Below are 23770 nucleotides of genomic sequence, written 5' to 3' on the forward strand. Positions count from 1 at the left end.
CGTTGGTATTCGTTTGTCTGTACTAATTAATAGTTTTTTAAGCAACAAAACAAAAAATGTTACATTAAAAATAGTTTTCCAGTCAAATGAACCCAAATTTCTAAACTTGTGGTTTTGTTTCTTTTTGTCCTTGCAGATCGTCCTAAAAAGGGTGTCAACATACGACGTTACCAAGAATATCACAAGTCTGAGAGTTTGGAGTAACTTCATTGATTAGGTCCCCAACGACAGGAGCCCATCTGCTGACCACCAGCTGAATAATGCTGACTACATGGGTTCAGAGGCTCAGCAGTCTCCATTTGTATCACTGAGGACAACAGAGAGGAAAATAAGTAAAGGATTGCTGCCGTTTTTATGAACTTGGTCTTAAGTGGATTCCTCTTTTCCTGAGTTCTGTTGTGATGTGAAAAAAAAACTGTACCTGACACCAGCCTTAACACAGTGGATGTAAGGTAATTAAAAAACAAACAAACAAAAAAAATCATTTTTCAACAAGCAGTTCTTAAAATGTTAACTCGTAGGAGTTGACATGTGTCTCGTTCTACCATGTAGCCTGTGGAAGTCTCCCAGAAACTTTTCTCCAAATCACTCAGCCATTTTTAATAAGCTGAGGGTGACTTGAACAGGCAAGCGCTGAGACAAAACGCTTACTCATAAAGCTAAGGGAAGCATTATAAAGTGCCACCAGTTTATAATCGGCCCCTGCACTTCCTATTTACATCTTTAATCTTTGTTTTCTGAGTAATCATCTTTTTAATTAATGGTGACGGAGGCGTGAAATCCTCCCTACCACCCCCTTCAGTGCTCTCCCTTTCTGCTGCTCCCAGAGACACCTGAAACCAATTAACTACAGCTGATCTGGTTGTGGATTAGACACAGGAAGAGCAGGAGTGATTAGATGCAAACATAAAAGGAGAAAAAAGTAAAAGGTGTCCGAGACCAAAACAACAGCAAGAGAAAGGGGAGGTTAAAACGGAACCTGCCGGTCATCCTGGTATTCGATGAAAGGGAGGATCAGGAGGTGGTGGAGGATATGGCCAGATCAGGGCACCAACACGCTAAGATAATAACTAGCTGTGAGTCAGCAGGAAGAATTGACTGCAGGAGCCCAGAGTCTTGACTGACAGGCGCTCCTGTTGCCCAGGACTCATTGTCATTCCCCGTGCTGTGTGAATCAGGGAAGCACAGAGAGAGTGAGGGGAGACACTGCTGGCTGGTCGCCATAATCAGGGCCAATTAGGGGAATTTGATTATATGCCTTAATCTTGGCAGTCAGGTGGAAAAGCAGACAGACAGAGAAAGAGGAGGCTGAGCAGGTGCCTCCGATACACACCATTATCTCCATCCATCTCTAATTGAGTTTGTTTCTGCCTCTTGTAGTGAGTTCTTTTTTACTCATTTGCAAACAAGCGTTTTAAATAGTGGAAGTTCTTCAGAATAACATAAAATAAAACAAAGATAGACATCAGCAAACACAATTTTACCTGTGTTTTGCTAAAATCTAGAAAACTTTTCCTTGTTTTCCTCACCCCTTCTCCATTCCTCCAATAAGTTGTGTGATCCCAGTTCGGACTTGTTCCTGCAGCCTTCTCTATCGTCGTATCGAGCCTGAGATAAAAGCAAGGAAGGAACTGATAGAAGAGGAGGGGAAAGCAGCGTGGTACTGAATCTGTGGAAGACAGAGCAGACTTTATTTCTTTCCCCAATCTCAGACACCCGGAGGCTCCTGCCAACTGTCCCCAAAGCTTCACTTCCTCCTTTTAAAATTTCCTCCACTCCCTGGGAGCTTTTTCCTCGCTCTCCTCCTTGTGGATCCTACGCTCCATCCTGGACCTCACCGAGATTAAAGTGGCCTCAGTTATTCGAGGAAATACTTTGATATCGGCTCCCGGTGTCGTCATCCTAATTCTGTGAGTAGATCAGAATCCTTTTCTATTTTTTGGGTTATGATTTTATTTCATTGTCAGCCTCTCCAGAATTCCATTTTCTCTTCATCAACACCCTCCTTCCTTTCTTCACTTTAATGTTTTTCTTCTGCAGAATCTGTCAAACTTTGTTACATTTACTGTGAAATATGAGCTGATTCATTTTTGTTGAAACTAACTCATGTCTGATATTTTTGGCTCAGCTGTTTTCTACTTTTTAAGAAAGAAATTTGGGACCTATTTCTTAAAGCTTTACATAGTATTTATTTCTCATGCATACTTTGTAGTACCATGGTAAAATGAAAAGACATAGGGCTTTTATCTGGGGGAAAATATAAAATATACAATTATTTTTTCTTACAAAAGTCACCATAAAATCAAGCTTTATTATGCATACATTACACAGTAAAAAGAAAAGCTTTGTAAGATCTTTTGATCAAATCACAACTTCTGATTTCACACATTTGGGAGCTTTTGAAAAGCATGACGTTTATTTTAGCAGCTATTTCATAAGACATCTGCAACTGACTGACTTTTGTTTTGTTTTTCATATCACATTTTATTCTAAAAATCTACAATTCTGTATTTGTTTGTTTGTTTTTCACTCACTTATAAACAAAAAGTCTCTGATTTTTTTTTGTTTTCATGATTCTTTGTCTCTTTGACATCTAAGGTTTTGGAAACTTCAACACAAACTTTGAGTCACTAAAAGTGGATATTTTGAAAAGCTCCTAAAGATGGTTAAGCTATCACATTACTGATTTGAGACATGTGTCCATGTTTATTTTGTATCCTGCCCCAAACTCTAAAGAAACTAATGTTCTGCTTCCTGTTTACTCTGCAGCAGTGTGATACCATGAGGAAAAAAAAGTATTGAAAAAGCTTTTTTTTTGTCTGTGCTGATTATCAACAAAACTGTGATTAGATCAAATAAAATTTTAAAGAAGTAGCACTTAATCATTCACAACCTGTAAATAGATGAATGATGCGAAAGTGCTCAAATCCCAAGTGTACAAACTTCATTAATTATAAAGCTGAGTGTCTTCTCAAACATTTAAATTAGTCACCTGTGAGTGGAGCATACCTAAAAGTAATTTTCTAACACATACTCTGCATGGAACAGGATCAACTTGTTAATACTGCAACACTTTATTGGAACTTGATTTTTTTTTCACATACAGCTGATTGTTGGCTTATTAGTTTATACAACACATTTGTCACACTGTCGTCACACTATCAGCTTCCACGTAGTTTAACATAGCAAAAATGTAGATTTTCTGGGAAGAAATGAAAAAAGATAATGGTATCCTGATACCAGGAAGGAAGTATATAGAGTAATATTTATACAACTTGAAAAAACAGTGGTTGTCAGTATAATAGTGCTAACAACCAGAAAATCAGTTCGAGCCACAAACATGCAGATATTTGCATGAGTGAGATGGGAGACTGATCTGGGCTAAAACTGTGTACACTTATATCAGAGCTTATCTTTCATGACATTTACCAGTTAGCTCAGGTCTCCAGTTCACATAAATGATTGAAAAAACCCGACTTATTTCCAGCCCAGCTCATGGAGAGCTGCCTCACCCACAGGTTCTGATCTGTCCCTTTTATTTGTGGTGAGAGGGATAGTAGTGCTCTGCACTTACCGAAGCTGGTTTGTGTTTCTTTCCTGAATAACACATCGATCCACTGGTGTCACACACAATGACTACCTGTTGGAAAACCATCCATACTCGCTGAAATGAAGGAGGAAGTCCTCCATCAATAGGTGACAATATATTTGTAAAGCATGCTCTTATCTCTGATTTTTCTCTTTTTTTTTAACTGGAAATACATAATAGGTTCTTGATATGAGTCGTTTCAGAGATACAAATCAAAATCTTCCACCCGGTGTATAATTTTTATCCTTCCATGAAAAACCTGGTCCATTTCAGAGGTTTTTATGGTCTTAGAGTCCATAAAACTTTGACTCAAATGTTTGTGCTCAAAGCCACGTTGAGCCAAGTTTTCCAGTTATGCTATTCTGTGTTCAACACTTATTTTACAAGGATTAGTCTATAAAGCTTATAGTTCTTATGTTTGCAGACAGCACAATTTTATTTTAACAAATTATTTGCAACGTAACATTTTTATTATTTGTTTTCTCTTATTTGTCCTCTTCATCAGTGCTAACAAGCTATAAATGCTGATAGCACTTACTGGTATGTAGCTCATAGTTGTGTAAAAAAATAAAAAAATAAAACAGACAAAGAAATATGTGAAAGCCATGTCTTTGTGCAAGTGTTGATATTTGCGTTTAAATTTTTAATTTTTTGAGAGATTTATCCTTGAAATATTGCTGCTGATAGCATTCTTCACTTAGTGCTAGAGTCTTCTGAGAACCGTGTAAAATATTTACTCTTTTGTAATTTTATGATGATGCTGTTTTATATCACCTGCTGAATGTGAAGGAAGTCAGCATACTGAGCACATAGTTAGGTCACACTGTCTGGAATGGAGAGCTCCATGAACTCTTTAGCAAATAAAAAAATAGTTTGTTAGCTTCACATAATTCCAAATAAAACAAGTTATTTTATAAGAAAAATCATAGTTTAGTATCTCCAAACATTTAGTTTTGGTTTGTTTGTTTTTGTTTTGTTCTTTTACATAATTTTACAAAACAAAAAGGTTCAAGAAAGAATTCCTCAAATTCTTGTGTTGTATTTCTTGCCTTTTATTTGCATTGAACACAAAACTCAGATTTAAATTTCCTAATATCTCCAGAGTGAATGTGAAGTAAATGTAATGTTGGCATTAAGTTACATCAAAACACTGAGTCAAAACAGAACATGGATTTATGAAACACATTTTGACATTTAATGTGCACTTTCTGAGTAAATGATTATCTTGGATAAGCTCCATAAATCCACTTAGACATCATAAAACATGATTTTTTTTTATAACCCCCCAAAAGTTTCTCACATGGATGTTTCCTGCAAACTCAAGCTGTCAAGAAAAAAACTGCATCATTTTATAGCTCCTGCAATAAATAAATAAATAAATAAATAAATAAATAAACAAATAAATAAATATCCATTTTAAATTTTATCAAACAGTTTTTGTTTCAAGTTCTTTTCTTTTTTTTCTTCCACCCCTACATCTTTAAATGTCACAAAGGCAAACATTTAATTTTAAAATATAGGTAGGCAAAGGCTGCCTTTCCTTTAACAGATGCGTATCGCCCACCTCCTTTCTTATCTGAGTTTTAAACTAAGAGCATCTTGTGTTGGGAAATGGCTGCTCAAACTCTTGGTCAAACCCTGAAAACAACATTATGTTTAATCTTGTGCAAAATTTCAATATCTTGCATGATCTGTTAGTGCTTCAAGTATGTGTTGTGAATAATAATCAGTCCCAACCAAACCAAATCTCAGTTGAATATCTGTAAAATCACTAAGTTATAGTCATTTCTGTGGAGGCTAAGGTCAGTTAGCTGCGGCAGCCATCTGAAATTGGACTGACTCCAAAGGTTAATCAGTTGGAGATGTATATTCAGTAATACCTTCCTGAGAGCTTCATTGAAATCTGTCCAGTGGTTCATGAGATATTTTGCTAACAGACAAAAGTTGACTCTGACAGGTAATGCCAAGATTTTGAGCAAAGATGTTGCACAATGTATCATGCTCAAAGTATGCGCTGCTACCATAACGCATTTTAGCTCCATTTCTTTATAATTGGCTGAGTTGTAGCTATTTTTGTGTTTTCTAAAATCCATTGGCTGTGGTGGCCATCTTGAACTGGTATGAGTCCAAAAGCTAATCACATACAAATAGCAACGTAAATTATTACTTTCTAAAAGTTTCATTATAATCTGTCCACTGGCTCATGAGATATTTTGCGATAAATAGCAAGATAAGCACTCAGTGGACTGAGAAAAGAAAGGTTTAAAGACGGGGGGGGAGAGTTGGAATGTCTATGGAAATTATTTCACTTTCATATGAAAAAAGTTAATTAAAATCGTGTGCTCCTTCTCAGCACATTACTTTATATTCCTTCTCTCTTTGTTTATCCTTTTATGTAGCTCCTCTTGCCACACCTCTTCCTGTTTTTCCTCCTCACGTTTCTTCTCTGTCCCTTCTTCGTCCAGTTTTTCCTAATCTACAGTATCTGCTGAGTCTTCTCATCCTAAATCTGCCTCCTCTTCATCTTCCTCCCGTTGTCGCGCGTCGGAGGGTGTCGTTGTGGGCGTCTGGTCAGACCCTGCATTCAGCTTTCCTTTTTTCTTGTGATAATAGTAAGAGCCTCTGAAGTAATGTTCCTGCACGGGAAAATAGAATCAATAAGGTTTTATTCAGCTGTTGGATCCCTGTTTGTGTGTGTATATGAGCAAATATTTGTGTGTGTTTGAGGTGCAGTTATGGACTGCAAGTGTGTGTTTGTGTGATGTGAATTTTGATTTGAAGTAATCCTAAAGAGCTGAGTGTTGAAATGAGTTCCTTCAGGGTGTGATTGGTAGATTATTGGACACTGTTTCCTATACACAGCTGTAATAGAAATGCATTGATTCTGCAAACATACCACAGACCAAATGTGTTTATGGAATTCCAGTGAGCATACAGGTCTTTTTTTGGTTTAGCCATGAGGATACATACCAAACACAGCTGTGGTTCATTCATTTCTGCAGCAGAATGTAGTTAAAGATGGAAAACAGACAATTGTGGGAACTTATGCAAATTCTTATGCTCAAAATGTATGAATTTCAGAGAAATAGAAGAATCACTTTTTGTTTTATTTTCTACATATTCTGGTTCAATGACTCTTTTTTTTACATGTTAATATGCTACATAATTAAAAAAAAAGATTTTTCAGAGAAGCTACAACACAGTTCCGACTCCTGTCTTTGTCTACATTTTTTATCAGCTTTGTCAAGAAGAATTTATCAGATCAAATTTTCTTTCTGTGAAAAACAGCACCAGCTTTTTTTTTAGATTATCTTCTGATCTCTATGAACCAATATGCTGGACTGGAATCTTGAGGTTGTTTTTTTAACACACTTGTTTTTCTATTGTTGATGCTTTTGTGCTTTTAAAACTAAAAATCTGGAAAAATGAGTGACAGCAGAATATAAATGTTTTGTCAGTAGCAGAAATAAAATCCATCAGTGCAGAATGAATGTGCTGTCAGTCCAGGAGCTTTACAAATTTGGTAATTTTTCAATTATATGGTTTTGTTTGTTTTGTGTACAGTATTTATGTTTTTACTAAAGTTTATTCATGGTTCAAATGAAATAATAAAAACAGAAATACCTTCAAAAGCATGCCAGACTTTTTAAATCAATCATAAATCATGGCTACAATGGTATAGTCATTTTTTTTAGTTTACTTTTATTATAATACTTCAATAGAAATAAATATTTTTTATTATAGTCTTTTTTAATTTAGTCTCATTCAAGAGATTCCATATATTAATTGTGAATACATGAAATTTTCAGCAATTTGTTAGAATAAACAAATAGAGGTTAATATTTACAATTCTAAGTGAAATGTTCTAATGTATAAAAACAGTCAAGAAGAAAATGGACATCATTTTCTCAAATATTTTTATTACTTCTAAAGCGGAGAAGCCTCTCAAACACATGCACATACCTTTCATTAGTTTGTAGATGAGACTTATAAAATCCTAATTATATTTTTTGTACAACTGTATAAATTGATTTAAAAATAAAAAGCCAATAGCTGAATCATTTAGTTTTCTATTTTATTTTATTATTTATTTATCTTGCTTATGTGAAAGACAAATTGATTATTTTATTTTTTTATTTGCTCTGGGCAGTTCACCTCAGCTTACCTCCTTCTCGTGACTCATCCCCGTGAAGACTTATAAACAGCTGAAACTCTGCAAAAAAAATATTTCAGCCAAATCGGGTTGAAATGGGGGCATTCGTATAAAACTTGCTGAATGTTTCTCGTAGCTATTAAACAGCCTGTCACAGAGACACTTTGACTTGGGCCGTCTCTGCCTTCAAAGTTGGCCACATCCATCTTGACTCGATTAAATTCTACAATCAGTTGCGCCTCCTAAAGAGCCTCTGTCTGGGGATGCTATTACCTGCAGTAAGGAATGGTGGAGACAGATAACGATTATGGATCCTCCATCATATTTCCTTCTTTCTTCTTCCTGCACATACCACAGGTGGAGAGAGCTCCGTGGATGGGAGCGCTGAACGGACTCAGCCATCTTTTGCCACTTTTTGGGCTCCACGCTGCATGGCACTGATAATTGAGGCGGACATATTGATATCCTGTTTTATTGGAATGAAGAAAAATCAGCTCAAGCTACAGAAACTGCTTTTTCTGTAAAAATGCAGTCTGAATGCTGAGTGCTGAATGACCTGGCTGAAATTTACTAAAGAAAGCTAAAAGTAGCAGAAATGTAACTAAAACCTAAAAGTAGCAAAAGGCTGGCTAAAAGCTAAAATTAGCAAAATAAGACAAAAAACAGAGCAAGTTTTACTGAATCAGAGCTTAAAGAGAACAATGTTCTTGAAACTGGGGGTTTTGGGGTTTTTTGTATTGAGTTTATGGTTTCTTTAATTCTGTTATTTTAGCCTTGTCTTAGTTCAGTTCTTGCTCCTCGTGTCTTTGTTTCCTGTCATCATTCACTTCCCCTCCGTCAGTCTCTTGTTTTCCTGCCACGCCCATCTCCACCTGATCCTAGTTGTTATCACTCACCTGTGCCCACTTCACCTAATTACCCTCTGTTTTAAGACCCGGTCATCCCCTCCACTCACTGCTGGTTCGTTGACGCTTCATGCGTTGTCTGGTTGTCCCTCTCGTCTTGTGTCTCAGGTTTGCTTGTGTCTCGTTCCTGGATTTTGTTATGTTTGGTTTTGCTTCCACATCAGCCTTTGTTTTTTTTTTTAATAAATTAGTTTATTTTTATTTTTGCCATGAGTCTGCGCTCTGGGTTCGCCTCCTTCTCCACCCAACATGACAGAGATCTCAATGTTTTCTATGAGGAAATATTTGTAAAGAAAGATAAATACTTAGAAAAGTCTAAAAGTTACAAAAACCAAAAGTCACAACACCTATCTCCTCAAGAGCTAAAAGTTTTGATATACAGTATGAATGACTGAAATAGCACAAAGTATGCAGAAGTAGTTAGATTGCAATAAATGTATGGGAAAACAAAACAAAAAAACAATGGAAAAGGACAACAATACTGGAGATGCTGACTCAGCATTCACACAATTACTGTTATTGCCTAAAGGGTGAAACAGACACCTTTACACACACTCTGGGGAGTTTACTGTAGTTCTCCTTGAAATTCTAAAAGAAAATGTCAGATACACATCAAAGGACCTAAAGCCAGAATTAATTTCACAGTTCAGGCTTATGTTGGATTAATGGCTGGGTAAAAGTCAAGCAGAAAGTGTTCGTTTTACAGAAGTGCCCTGTTTTATTCTAATAATTTTCAATAAAACAGGCTGCAACAAACAAGATGAACCAGATAAGAAGGATCAAAGTGCTACTTAGAGGCTGTTGTGCAGCAGAAAGCTCTCATTACATCATTACTACTGGTTTTCTGTGTTGCTATTCAGCAAAGTAAAGCTGTTGAGTGATGATAAGGCAGCTGAAATTCTTTAGGTGCGAGTGCTTTACATTCATTTAGCAGATGCTTTTGTGTGGAAAGACTTATAGCTTAGAAAACAAGTTGTGGACAACACGGGGTTAAATAACTCACCCAAAGTGGACATTGGGGATCAATTTCAAGTGAACTGAGGAATAAAATTGAAAGCATGTAATATGTTAGTGGAGTAATGGCGGTGTGTTGTGTGAGTGTGTTCAACTTCACATTTAGTAACAGATATCTATGAACAGATAACTCTTCTGGACAAGCGTTTCTACAGTTGTTACTGAAGCTACGCTCCCAGTATGAGGGCTTTAGCTTTTTACAACATTTCCGTTTTTCTTTTTTAGCCTTGGTATTATGTTTGTCACACTTCTTTTTTCTTGTTTCTGTCCCTTTAACTTGCTACATTTATCACTATTTTCTCCTGTAGTTTGGTGACCATCACAATATCCACCTTTTTGCCAGTCTGGATCTTGAAATCCCACATGATTTTAGCAAATATATTTCTTCAAACATTTTGATATCTCACATCTTTAATTTGTGGCATCCATGCCCTACTCAGCACATATAGATGTTCTTGTACACTTGCCTATGTTTGTCTCAGACATCTTTGCACTACGTGCACCTAGGGAGAAGTCTCTAAAACAATGTCATCTTTGATGGTTGAAATGATCTTTCTAAATAAAATACTAACCCAACTCAATGTTTTTTCCCATAACTTGCCAGATGAATGAATGACAAGTTCTCTGGCTAGCAGACGATGTTTGCCTTTATGATATATTTGTTCTCAGACTGCTGCAAATGTCATCATATCTATTTTTACAGACATATCACCATGCCATGATAACATTATCTATCAAACTCTGTCTCTGCCTGCTACAAACATTAGTGCTTGAGCATTATAAACCTGTGGATGGATGAATCACTCTGCTCGTGCTATGCATGTTGGAGCAGCATCGCCTGTGTTCGCATCACCAAATATGTCTGCCCCACCTTCTCCTCGAAACACACCGATTCCTCCACGAGCCCCTGATCTCTTATTGATCCCGACTCTTAAAAGTGCTTCAGGTATGAAGGAACATGGAGAAGAAGAGGCTTGAGAATATAGAGTGAAGGAGCTGCAGCTCAATATATGGAAAGTTGTCCAGATTACAGAGTTGATCAAGCAGAAAAATAAAATAAAATAAAAAAAAAATCTTTGGCTGACCCTACTCAACCCAAGTATGAACATTACAGCATTTAATGAGCCAGGCTCCGACTTCAAACGACTGAAACTGTTGTGGGTTATGCCTGAAGGACTACTAGAAACAGGGTTAGAAAGTCAGCTCTCATGAGTTTAGCTTTAACAAGTGTCACAAGAGAATACCAATAACAAGTGTTTTTATGGTCTGGTTGTGTGAAGAACAGTCAGACAGACAGGATTATGTTTACATTGAACTTTCTGACAAATTTTCTTTGGTGTAGAGAATGAAAATTAAATAATGTTTGAACTAAGCACCAAATTGGTACTGTGATTTGCCTAATTCTATCTGTCTATCTATCTATCTATCTATCTATCTATCTATCTATCTATCTATCTATCTATCTATCTATCTATCTATCTATCTATCTATCTATCTATCTATCTATCTATCTATCTATCTATCTATCTATCTATCTATCTATCTATCTATCTATCTATCTATCTATTGTAAAAATACAGGTGAAGGTCTCATTTTTTCAAAGTACACTGTGTGAAGTGATGTGAAAGAGAAATGGCACAGAGCACAAAACATTAAGAGATTTTTCATGAGGCCAGCCTGTTCCCATATTTGCTGAGAAAGTTGGGATAAATCAGTTGATTTCAAAGTAGCACATACACAAAAAAAAAACAACTTTTCTGGTTGCCCATTCGAGCTTAACAATGAAAGAGACAAAAAGCTAAGCCAAAATGAGAAAACCGTGTGTGAAAAACTAACTACATCCTGTGATATTAGCAGTAATGACTAGGAATAATTGTCTTCTTTTTAACTGTATCAGTCTCTTGCATCATTGTGCAGGAATGTTGGCCAAATCTTCTTTTCAGAGTTGCTGTAATTCATTGAGGTTGTAAATCTTTTACTTAGCAGTTCATTACATTTTCCACATTTATTTGAGTTGCATGAATAATACGTAATAATCTGGTCTGAAAAGACTGGTTCTCCTTCTTTAATCTTCATATTTGAACTATAGAAAATGAACATAATTGCATTTTCTCAAGCACCCCCCCCCCCACACACACACACCACCCTCTCCCCCTATGCACACACACTGCTTCTGAACGTTTACTACTGCCCAACAACCAAAAAGGGGAAATACACTGTTAGAGAGCTGCTTTGTCACTGCTGTTCAGTGAAGCATCACAGCACTGCTCACTGCTTTACAGCAGAACATGGAAGGAGCAACTGACCAGCTCCATAACACACACGCACACGCACACACACCCACACACACACTGTTAGAGCCCCTTGAGTTGTTTCCCAGCTGTGCTGCAGGCACATGAGGTATGCATGGTGGATGTTTGTGGTCTGAACTGCAGAAATTTCTCATGTTCTCTTTGATGTGTTACCATGCGTGTGTGTCTGTTCTCCTGTGTGTTTCTTGTCAGAATGAATTTGGTTTCTGTCAGTTTCTCACAGGAGTGCCACACCTGCAGCAGCCACCTGCAGCTTTTCTGCACCACACGTGGCACACACTTACATGGCTGCTGATTGGGGACAAAAAAGGAGTAGATCACTGGTGAGGTATAGAACTTGGGAGTAAACGCTCCTGACATCCATTTACTGAGATGAAAGTAGTATCTACAAACCTGGAATTGTAAAACTCAAAACTATGATGTGTCTGAGAAAGTTACCAATAAAGTGCTTAAAGTGTTGTACAGTTAATGGCAGTAAATTAACACACCATTTGCATTTATGTATTTATTTTCAAGGTCAAAGTTTTGGCATTAACGCTGTACACTAAATCACTTATTGCCCAAGCTTGTTTGCAATGCCCATCTTCAGATGTGCTATTTTTAGGAAAAAAATAACGAAGACAAGAACAATAAATAAATACAACTCCAATTCTAAAAAAAACTTGGGACATTGTAAAAAAATTTATATACAAACAAAATGTAATGATTTGCAACTCTCATAAAAACACATTATATTGACAGCGGAACAGAGTAAACAAATCAAATGTTGAACCTAATAAGTTGTACAATTTAAAAAGAAAAAAATAACTTTTATGGCTGCAGCTAGAAGACAACAACTTAGGTTAACTGGCAGCAGATATAAAAGAAGCAGTTAAGAGTAGATGGATCTCTTAGAAATAAAGATGGGCAGGGGTTCACCAGTCTGCAAGAAACTGTATCAAAAAAATGGTTCAATTTCAAAATAATGTTCCTCAACAGAAAACTTGGAGTATCCCATCATCTACAGTTCATAATACCATCAAAAGATTTAAAAAATCTGGAGAAATTTCTGAGCTCAAACAATAAGACTGCCAAGGCATTTGGCTGCTCATGATCTCCGGGCCCTCAAGCAGCACTGAATGAAAGACAGGACTGATTCTGTTCCGGACACCACTGCATGTGCTCAGGAACACCTCCACAAATTATTGTCTGTAAACACAGTTCACTGTGCCATTCACGAATGCTGGTTTTATTATTTTATTTTATTTTTATTATTTCTTTCATGTTATGACAGTTGGCATAAATTGTGAAGCACTTTGGTCAACTGCTGTTGTTTTTAAATGTGCTATACAAATAAATTTGACATTGACATTTAATATGTTTACTATGTTTCATTTTGAATAAATTATCATTTATCACATTCTGTTTTTAATTACATTTTACAGAATGTCCCAACATGTTCAGAATTGGGATTGTAAAAATACAACATACGTACAGTATATATGATGAAAGCACATTTCACTGTGCAATAAGATGTTTACTGAACTGTTCATTTCAACTTAGGTTTATCCTGAATAATGTAAAAATAATTTAATGTCTTCTGAAACAAGTGAAAAAAGTAAAGAACTCATTTAAGTTAATGAATTGCTGTCTGATTTAATAACCTCATTAGGAAATTAAAACTATGTGCCAATTTGTTTCAGCACACAGAAGACTCATTGCATTTTCCTCCCATTTATAGAGACGTTTTAATATGTATTGACTTCATTTGGTATTTCATAATTCATAATTACATTAGGGACGAATGTGCTGCTTCCAGAAGGGAGTAAAAGGAGGTAAAGTCTTATAAACAGAGAGAACAAGACATTTAGTGTTTAACACACCTCTTTGTGTTTGTTTTATGTTCAACCACACATAATGAGAGCAGCAGGAGGCCAGAAAGTTCTGCTTCTCACTGGGAGACATCATTGTAGATCTCCATTCCTATGTAATTTGTCACTTGCATCGCGAGGATCGCCCTGCGTTGGCTCTGCAGGTGAAGACAGGTGGGCGGCTTTAAACAACACATCCATGCTTCTTAGATTTGCTTCAGCTTGACAAGACAGGACAATGCTTTTTTTCCATAAAGAAATACTCTGTTTCTGATATTATTCTATTTTGTTTTAAAGCTTATATTTTATATTATAGAAGAATATTTATATCACAGTGAAAAATAATATTTTAAAAAGTATTAACACCTTCACAAATGCTGTTATGCTATTTTAAAATTGCCTTGCCGATTGATGGAGTATTTTCTAAAGTGAGCAAGCTGATAAATTAGCACCTCCCTGCACCCTGTTGTAATTATGCCACTTCTTGTCTGTAGATAGCAAATTATAGTGTCCAGCCTGATGACATTTAGGATGGTATTTCTCTTCTTTTACAGCCTATGGTTCCAGTCTTTGGTTAAATGAATCAAACAATGTTTGATGCTCTTGGAAAACAATCACTTAAAAAGCAGTGGGCTTTGGTTTCAGCTCTTTCAGAGATTAATATTTATTTTTAATAACATTTCTTTACGTTTGATTTCATCTTTTGCAATTAGTAACTTTAATTTTGTTACAGTTCTCCAATAAGTGAGGATGACTGGTAGCTTCTAAAGTTTCTTACTGATCTTCTGCCTTTCATTTTAGCAGGCAATAATCAAACCCTCGTGGTTACAAAACAACACGATTATTATTTTATGAAGCTGGCTACAGTGGTATCCTGATGCTACATGCATGAGATCTAATGATTCCACCAATGAATGGAACAATTTGGATATCAGTGAGTTGAGGACATTCACAAAACAGCAAAGTTATCCTTTACAGTGTAAAACAGGCATCACATGCCAGATATCACTCCAGCTGCTCTCTTCCCTGTTCAGTTCAAAGACCTATAGCTGAGATAAAGCTCTCCTTTCAATCATCTTCAACCCAGATAGCTGTAATTCTCTCCAGACCTTTTTTCCAACAACACATCCAGTGTGCTACACTTTGAATATCTAGTTTCAACACAGGATCTTCTTTTTCTTTCTTTTTTTTTTTTTTAGATTCCCAGCATGTTTCGCTAACCTGGCAGCCGGTAAATTCACCTCGACTGGCAGAGAGGCTTTTGGCTGAGAGGCTGCATGTGCTGCCATTACACTTGATATCAAAACGTTTCAATAAATTAACTCTCAAATATTCTTTTACTTGTTAGTATTAAAAAACATTTTTAATCTTTCAAGTGGTACATAGAAGACAGTTCTTAAATGACACTGATGGGTTTAATTCACAACTTTTAACCAATCCTAAGTTGACCAAAAACCACTATATACCTTTTATTTAACAGTTCTAGCTGTTAACTGATTGATTATTGCAGCTAATTGATTACACAGAAATGGCTATACCGCCATGAACCTACAGATATTAAGTCATTTACGACACATACTGTACTCTAATTGCTAACAGATCACACCAGATATCGTATGAGATTGTGCATAAAGTTATTATCAAGGTTGACCAAAACAGCTACAACTCCATCATTATTCAGCATAAGATGATCTTAGTTTAAAACTTTGCCATGAAAGGTAGCAGGCGATATGCATTCTTTCAATAAACACTATGCCTTTAAATTCTGATGTGTCCTTTCAGCCCTCTGAATTGATGCTTGACATTCAAATAACGTGTCTAGAAATGATTAAGTAAACAAAACATTTAACTGACAATAAAAAGAAAAGAAAGAAAAGTTTCTATGTTTGTATTTCGCTATAGCTATATTTTGAAACCCCATTTCCCTTCCTTGGGTGTCAAACACTGTCCTATTTGTCAAAGCCCCTGGCATTTCTAAGACATTCCTGGAGGAAGCTCCTGAAGGTTTCTGAATGTGTTTCTTTAAAGTCTTTTGGTGTGATTTTCAAAGGCAAAGAACACTTCAGTTCATTAATTCAGGACTTGTGGTCTGAATACAACAATATAATAGTGTGTAATTATCCCAATCAGGTACATTGTTGCTAGGCTGCCAGAGAAGCCTGTTGTGTGTATTTGCTGCGTTAGTGCCGTTGTTAATGAATGTAGCTGCTGTTGGCCCCCAGCAACTGGTAAATTGCAAATCAGGCGCTCTGAGTCACAGCTCTGCTCAAAGTTAATAGAGTGTATTCAGAGACAGGTTGTTGCTGTTTGTGTTCAGTCCCCTCAGTGTTATTGACATGAAAATAAACAGGCAGCAAAACGACAGTCTGGGTGCAGCAGCAAACACAAGAAGCAATTTAATTAAAGCCTTAGCCTCTTCACATCTGTTTGAACACATTTACATGGACAAACTGTTTATTTTATTTTATTATTATCCCACACTTTTGTAGCATCGTTTTGTTAGTACCCAACAGCCAGAATCATCCTGTTCTTGAGCTAAGCTCTGATCTGGATTTGTTGGCAATAATAACTTGCAATAAAAGATTAATGTTGCTACCTTGATGCTTCCTTCATTTTGGAGCATCTCGTATTGAATTTATTCATTGTCATCTTGGGATTTCTGAAATCAATTGTTACCATTACTCTGCAAAGCAGGGTTATATTAGCTGAAGCTAGAATTAGTTTAAAAATAACACTGTGTAACGAAAAGCAGCCATGTTAAAGCAACACAAAAATGGCTATACCTCAATGAATTTTACAGATATTGAACTAAAATTTGGTGTGATAGTAGCTGAGTCATTCACAACACCTGCACCAAGCACCAACAAATCACACAAGATATCGCATGAGATTGCACCTAATGTTATTTTCAAGGTTTGATCACAATAGCTACAGCTGTCATTGCTCAACATGTCTAAAATTCTGGCATGAAGGGTGGCATGAGATAGGTGTTCCTTAAGGAATGCTAGGCCTTTAATTTAAATGTGCTTTTTGATGCTGTTAGCAGCAAACATTTCTCTTAGGTTGGTAGTTACTCAGTGCAGTGTGCATTAAAGCACATTTGTGTTCCTGCTGGTCAAAACATGTGGCATTTTACAGCTTTTGACAGCTTCAGATGTAAGCTAAGTAAATTGATCTCAATGCATCTTGAGTGCATTTACACCCACCTGCACACAGCTCTCTGCTTTTGAATGGATCACCAAGTGCAGATGTTACTGAATGCTTCCCTGTAATTTTGGCATTACTATTCTTTCTTGAATATATGTCAAAACTATTGTTCCAGAAACCACTGCAGAACATACAGTAGTGCCTTGCATGAGCCTAATTCACATTCTTTGTTGCGCCTTTTCTGAGCCTGCAGAGTTACATCAGTGGACAAAGTGCAGAAACACTTCACCTGTTGTTAAGTCAATGACACACAGGAACTCTACAATTTCAGAAAAAAACAGATTTGTTCACCCATGTCTTCAATGTGGCTAATGCTGGCTAATCAGCTAGGCTAAAAGTTCAGCCTAAACTGTGGCTGTGCCCTGACACCAGGCTGCTGTAATGACCAATTAGAGCTGACATAGTGAGGAGGAATCATACATTTGGAGGAGATTAGAGCAAATTCAGCAGGCCAGTGTCTCGTTCGAGGTGAATTTGGGTGTACTGCAGAGAATGAAGAGACAAGCTTGATCCAGCCATTGATTCTATCTTTCCCATCATTGTTTTTAAAAGGTTGCATTTAGGTTGTCCACACAAACACTGCTTTAAATAAAAAACATTTGGGGGCTCCTAAAATGCTCTTTCCACCTGTAAGCGAGGTTGAAATGACTAAAATATATTGTATTTTATGTATTTATGTTCCCTTCTGGGCCTAACCGAAGCTGCATGTTTTGTTTTTGTTTGTTTGTTTGTTTTGTTCCCTTGATTTAGTAAAAATGATTCAGGCGCATTAAACTCATGATTTGTTCATTGATAAGTTCAAGTGTCAGCAACAGTGATGTCTGTTGAGATCCATGTGTCAAATGCTGTGATGCCGACATCTCTCTGCTCAATAATAACTCGTCTCAGTCTTCACGCTCTCTCCTCCTCCTTTTTCATCCTCTTTGTCCCTTATCTCATCTTTCTATTCTGGGTCTCCATTTTCTTCTAATTTCTTTCTGTCTTTTTACTTTCTGCTCAGTTGTATTATATTCTGTTATTTCTGTCCCTTCCTTATCTACGCCCAACATTTTTTTTACCATCCATTTCTTTTTCCTCTTCTTCTTTTTGTTCTGATTTTCTCATCTCTCTTTTGTCTTTTTTTCTTTTCTTTCTTATATTATTCCTCTTCTTTATTTCACAATTTCCTTTACTGTGATGTGTCCTGTTTTTTACCTCATTTTTCCCTTGTAGCCCTTTTAGTACATTTATTTTACTTCTTCTTTAATTAATTTTCTTTGATTCCAATCTCAGCCTTCCTTCCTGCTCCTTCATGTTTTCTCTAACAGTTATTCTAATTTTTTATCAATATATTTTCCTCCTCCTCGATTTTTCCTCTTTTCTCCTTTCCATGTTGCCATCTGCTCAGGGCTTCTCTGGCCTTTTAATTATGGCCTGATTTCCCAAAGGTCTGACCATACTGTCCTTCCTCCTCCTCCTTTTCTCATTATCATCAGTGGCCTTGGCAGAGGCGTTCATCTCAATGAGGAAGGAGCCTGTGAAGGCACTTGGAAATCAATGGCTGTGTCCCCACAGAGCTAAACAACTACCTTGACTCTTCTTCCTCACCCCAGGACACAGCCGTTAGGTCAAAACGGGACGGGAATTGTATTTATTTTGGCAAAGCTCCTTGTAGACATCCAGGTAACCAGTCAGTGAAAATAGCTGTGAGACTGAACATGCAGGTTGCTGGTTTTCAGAGTCCTCACAGCTGTGTTCATCCTCTGTTTTGCTGCCAGTAGTGAACAGACTGTCACATTATTCCTAGCTCACCGTGTTGAATTTTGCCAGAATCTCTTTACGCAGCAGGCCAATGCAGATTTTCTGTTTTGGAATACGAATGTCTCTTTAAAGTGGAGGACTCCTGTTCATTTTGTTTCATTAAATAAACAGTTTGTGAAGGACAAGCTGACTGCAGATAATTTTGGTGAGATTTTATGTGCAGCACAAAAACAGTCACAGCATGTCTTACCATGCATTTATTTAATCTTAAGAAACAATTGAATTGTTATCCTGTTTATCAAAACAAAACATTGATAAAACATTGACACAACGTTGTTTGTGCATATCAGTTGTTTTTTCATATCTGAATCTGTGAATGGCTTTTTCTGAAAATGTGATCATGCTGGATAGGTATTCAGATTTGCAGCACATGCACATAACATTGCATGACCTTTTAACTTTTAAGCTTCAAGGTGAGATTATTCTTGATCTAATTTCCAGGTAAAAGTTGTAGCATTCTTTGAAGAAATACATATTTCCTGGTGAATTTTATGCCCTAATTTTAGATTAAGATCCTCCTATGATGAGAAGGAATGAAGCTATAGATGCAGTCAATCTTTATAAATGACTTTATAGATGACTCTTATCTATTGCAAGACCAAACTTTAGATCAATATTGATAAATTTGACTCCTTCGTTCATGCTTGATCAGATGTGGCGCCCATCTTGGGTTAGGTTGACACCTAAAGTTAATGAAGTTGATGAAGATGCCTATCCATATATTTCATTCTGAGAGTGTCATTAAAAGCAGTCTGCTGTGTTATGGGATATTTTGCTAACATACGAACTACATTGACACAAACTGTTAATGTCAAAGTTTTAAGCAAAGCTTAGTGCTTGGTATACAAGGTGAGACATTGTATCAGCTACGACTACACCAGTTGTAGCCATTTTTTTTTGCTTTCTAAACTTAGTTGGCTAAGGTGACTCCAAAGGTTAATCAGTTGTAGGTATTGTTACGACCTGGCATATTAAGTCCTAACAAAAGATAGGGAGACATGGACATGCAAAATAATTAGGCTCTTTATAGGGCAAAAAACAAAAAACAAACAAGCAGGCAGGCAGCCCTGTGGCAGCTGGCATCACCAACAAAGCAGGTAGATCAAGCCAGGACTGCTCCAAAAGAAAGCCAGGAGGATCAGGCAAGAGTCGGGCAAGAACCAGCCCGAAAGCAGAGCTGAGCGAAGAAGTTATGGCATGAGCAGCCATGCTCCGGTGTGTTGGGAGCATGGCTGCTCTTATCACCAGGAGATGCTGGGCCCTAGCAGATCCTGGGTGCCACTACTTCTGGTATGCCTTGGAATAAGAAAACAAATTATTAATAAAAATAGACAAATTCCTCCATTTAAAGGGGGAGGGACGTCCCAATGTAAACCCTATGATTTATTTTTGAAAGTTTTTTAAAAATCTGTCCAGTGGTTCATGAGACAGTTTGCTAACAAATACAGAGTTGACCTGAAGGAATTAATGGCAACATTTTAAACACAGATCTGGTGCTATTAAATAGTGCTTAGAGCATGTTATGGAGATCAGTTTCAACTACTAACACACCAGATTTATAGGTCAACATCTGTAATATTGTCTGTTTTTATACTATGGTTAAAAAGGCATAGTTTGTGTAGCTGTAGCAGCCATCTTAATCAGACAAAAGTTAATCAGTTGTAGAGTTTAATTAAAATCTGTCCATTGGTTAATGAGATATTTTGCTAACTCTACAGAAAAATGAACATGCACACACACATTTTTTGGCAATAGGAAATCATATTAGGTACTGTAAAATTGTACTCTTTTCACATTTCATTTAAATTAATCTGTTTGGGCCTATGTTATTTTCATGGCCCCCGCCCCTCACCCCAACTCCTGCCTGAAGAGTGCCGTCTTCTCTGATTGGTCAGAGTTTGAGGCAGATTCTCACTCTTTGTTTTCAGAGTGTGCCAAACTGGCCACCAGGCAGGCATTATGCAAATACACTTCATAGTCATGCTGTCAAGTCCACGAGGAAAAGCCTGGACTATAAATGAGGCTTTTCAGGCATTTTAGGAGCATTGTGGGAGAGAATAAATCAGTTTGGTGAGGTGAGCTTTACTTGACACTCTGTTTGCCTATTGAATTTACTTTGTACCACTATTTTACATTAAAAGACCAAAAATTACATTTAGAGCAGTTTATTTATATATTTTTCTTCCTCTGACCAACATGCAGTGTTTCCTAAATCATCATTTATGATCACAAACAAACATTAAAGTTGAAAAGATTTTTTAAATAAAAGGCAGCCAACACAACAGTTAAAAAAACATAAAAATCTAAGTTTCAACATTACTTGAAGGCATGCATATTGTTCGCTGCCTTTTATGCCAACGTTTTAAATTGATATCATCTTATAATGAGAAATGATAGAGTTATAGCTTTGTTTTTGTCAAACCTTGAAAATAAAATAATGCACAATTTCACACATTCTGTGATTATTTCCTGAAAGTTTTCTTAATATTTACACTGGTTTAAAAGATATTTTGCAGACAGATGTTGTGATTTCAGTTGGTGCTCAGTGTGCATTGGGACGACTCTCATCTACAGCTACACCAAGTTTTAACACATTATCTGTAAAACTGGATGGTTTAAAAGCATTTTTCTGTCTGCAATTTGCTTAGCTGTAGAGGCCATCTTGAATAAAGGTCAATCCAAACATCAATCAGATTTAAATGTACATTCAGTGGCTTGTTAGAACGAACACTGCAAACAAACACACACATACACAGACAGATACTGGCAAAAACATTATTGCTGCTTTGCCTTTGGGCAATAAATGTTCTAGAAAATATAAAATTCATGAAATAATAACTTCAAGTCAGTAAGTAGGCTGTTTTGTGAGGAAATTATGAAAATTGTGACTTGCATTAGCCATTGTCTGTCATAGAAACAGCATTGTCTTTTTGCAATTACAAATGAAAGCAGGAAAATCAACCTTTATCTGAAAAAATCCTTGGATTTCTTAAAAAAAAAAAAAAAAAAAAAATCAGTTCTGTCTCATTTCTACAATTTTCAAGCATAACATTTACCCACAGCTGTCGAACAGGAAACGCCATGTGACATTTTGGTGTTTATTTACCTGCAGCGAGAACCTCTAACCCTCGGAGGTGCAGGTGTACTGATATACTTACCGATTTGCCCAGAAGCAGGTGGCGGGGAGACCGAGAGGAAGAGGAGACGTGTGGTTACACAGATGGAAAGATGGAGAAGGTTGAAGGGGTGGAGGGGCATGGTTATTTTTACCTCTGCGAATCACATCTATTGGATGCTGGTGGTTAATATACAGTATGTGTGCTGTTGGTGCTCAAACAGCCAAGGTATGACTGAGTGAGAAGGGGGGGTAGTAAAGGAGGGATGTGGCAGGCAATAGATCAAACATGCCATCATGAGCAGCATGCTGGGCAAACTATAACTTCACCCCTCCCTTCTGTCCTGCACAAGTCTTTCCCGGGGGTCATATTGGGCCTGAGAAATAACAACCATAGCGAGCGGCACATCCATGTCCTAATTGTCTGTCGCTGCACTCCATTGGTCAAGAAAAACGCAACTTAATCAGCTTGTCCAACTCACAGGCTCCCCAAAGAGCTATAGTCATGGTTAAAGATGAGTCTGCAGGAGCTTTTAAGAACGTTTTTCAGCAGCAAAATCCTTCATTCATTTGGGTTACACAATGTTATTCCTATTCCTAAAAATATAAAGTGTCCCAAAGTCTTCAATACTTAACAAAAAAAACATAAAGTAATAACTTTATTACAACTGCAGGTCCAAAAAAGTCAGGACATTGTGTAAAATGTAAACAAATATAGATAGCCATATTTTGCAAATTTCACAAACCCAAAATTTATCCACAATAGAACACAGTAAACATGATAAAGATTGAACACATTACAAAAAAGTTAGACTGGGCAATGCTTAGCACTGTGAAGCATCCTCCTTATTTTAACAACAGTCTATAAACATTGTGGCATTCATGGTTTCCAAAACAATTTCAAATTTTGATTTGTCTGACTGCAGAAAAGTTTTTTTTTTACTTTTGGCTGCCACGTCTAGTTGACATTAGGCACCACAAAAATGTTATATCACAAACAATTGTACAGATATTGAGCTAAAATTTGATTAGGTAGTAGCTTAAAGTTATTCACAACACATGCTCTGAGCAAGATGTCTTATGGTATTTTATGTGATTATGCATAATGGATCTTCAAAGTTTGGCCAAAACAGCTACAACTCCATAATTTCTCAATATAAGAGGATCCTAGTGTGAAACTCTAGCTTGAAAGCCTCATTCACAGTAGCCTGAAGAGTATTCAATTTTAGGCTGAAGAACTTTTCAATGATTGGCTTCCCTTGACACACGGGTCTTTTCATTTGGAGCACTGTTCTTTCTTAGGGCCTTATCTGCATATGTAAGCTTATAAATAAGAGTTTGTAGAATTGCAAAGGTTCAAGATGTTCCAGTCAAATGGTCAAGTCCCAATCAACCATTGTTTTTCCTCTCAAAGTTCTATTTTACAATGTATTTTACATTTGTTGATTCAAATACAGTCAAAGAAGAATGCTGTTTGTGCAGTCATGGAAACTGCCTTTTAGACTGAGCAAAACGTCTTTACTTTCCACAAGTGTCTTAATTCAAAAGGTTTTAAACTGAAATTGGTTCTCGTATAAATGTGAGCATAAAGGCATGCAAATAAAAGGCTTTCCAGCCTCACTGTAATTTTCTATCTTTCGTAAGTCTGGTCATCAGGACAACAAGCCTGCACAACCTGCTGCTGATGGGTCACCAGCCAATCACACAACATTGATTATGTGTCAACAACATGCCACTCATAGCCCACTTTCACAAACACTCACAGACAACACACTATTTAATAAGAAGGAAAGATTCATTTTAGTTACAGATGTGTGTGTGTGTG

At 36.8% G+C, this 23770-nt stretch overlaps 1 protein-coding gene across 1 annotated transcript in view; it reads left to right on the forward strand.

The window, feature by feature from the left end:
• Positions 1 to 658: 658 nt before the first annotated feature.
• The window catches only part of LOC108247816 (glutamate receptor ionotropic, kainate 5), a 167801-nt gene continuing 144689 nt past the window's right edge, over positions 659 to 23770 (forward strand). Inside the window, exon 1 of the mRNA XM_017436185.3 lies at positions 659 to 1910. The gene's annotated coding sequence lies outside the window, so the exon portion shown is untranslated. The remainder of the gene's footprint in view (positions 1911 to 23770) is intronic.

The sequence above is a fragment of the Kryptolebias marmoratus genome, linkage group LG5 (assembly GCF_001649575.2).
Source record: "Kryptolebias marmoratus isolate JLee-2015 linkage group LG5, ASM164957v2, whole genome shotgun sequence".
NCBI classification, from domain to species: Eukaryota; Metazoa; Chordata; class Actinopteri; order Cyprinodontiformes; family Rivulidae; genus Kryptolebias; species Kryptolebias marmoratus.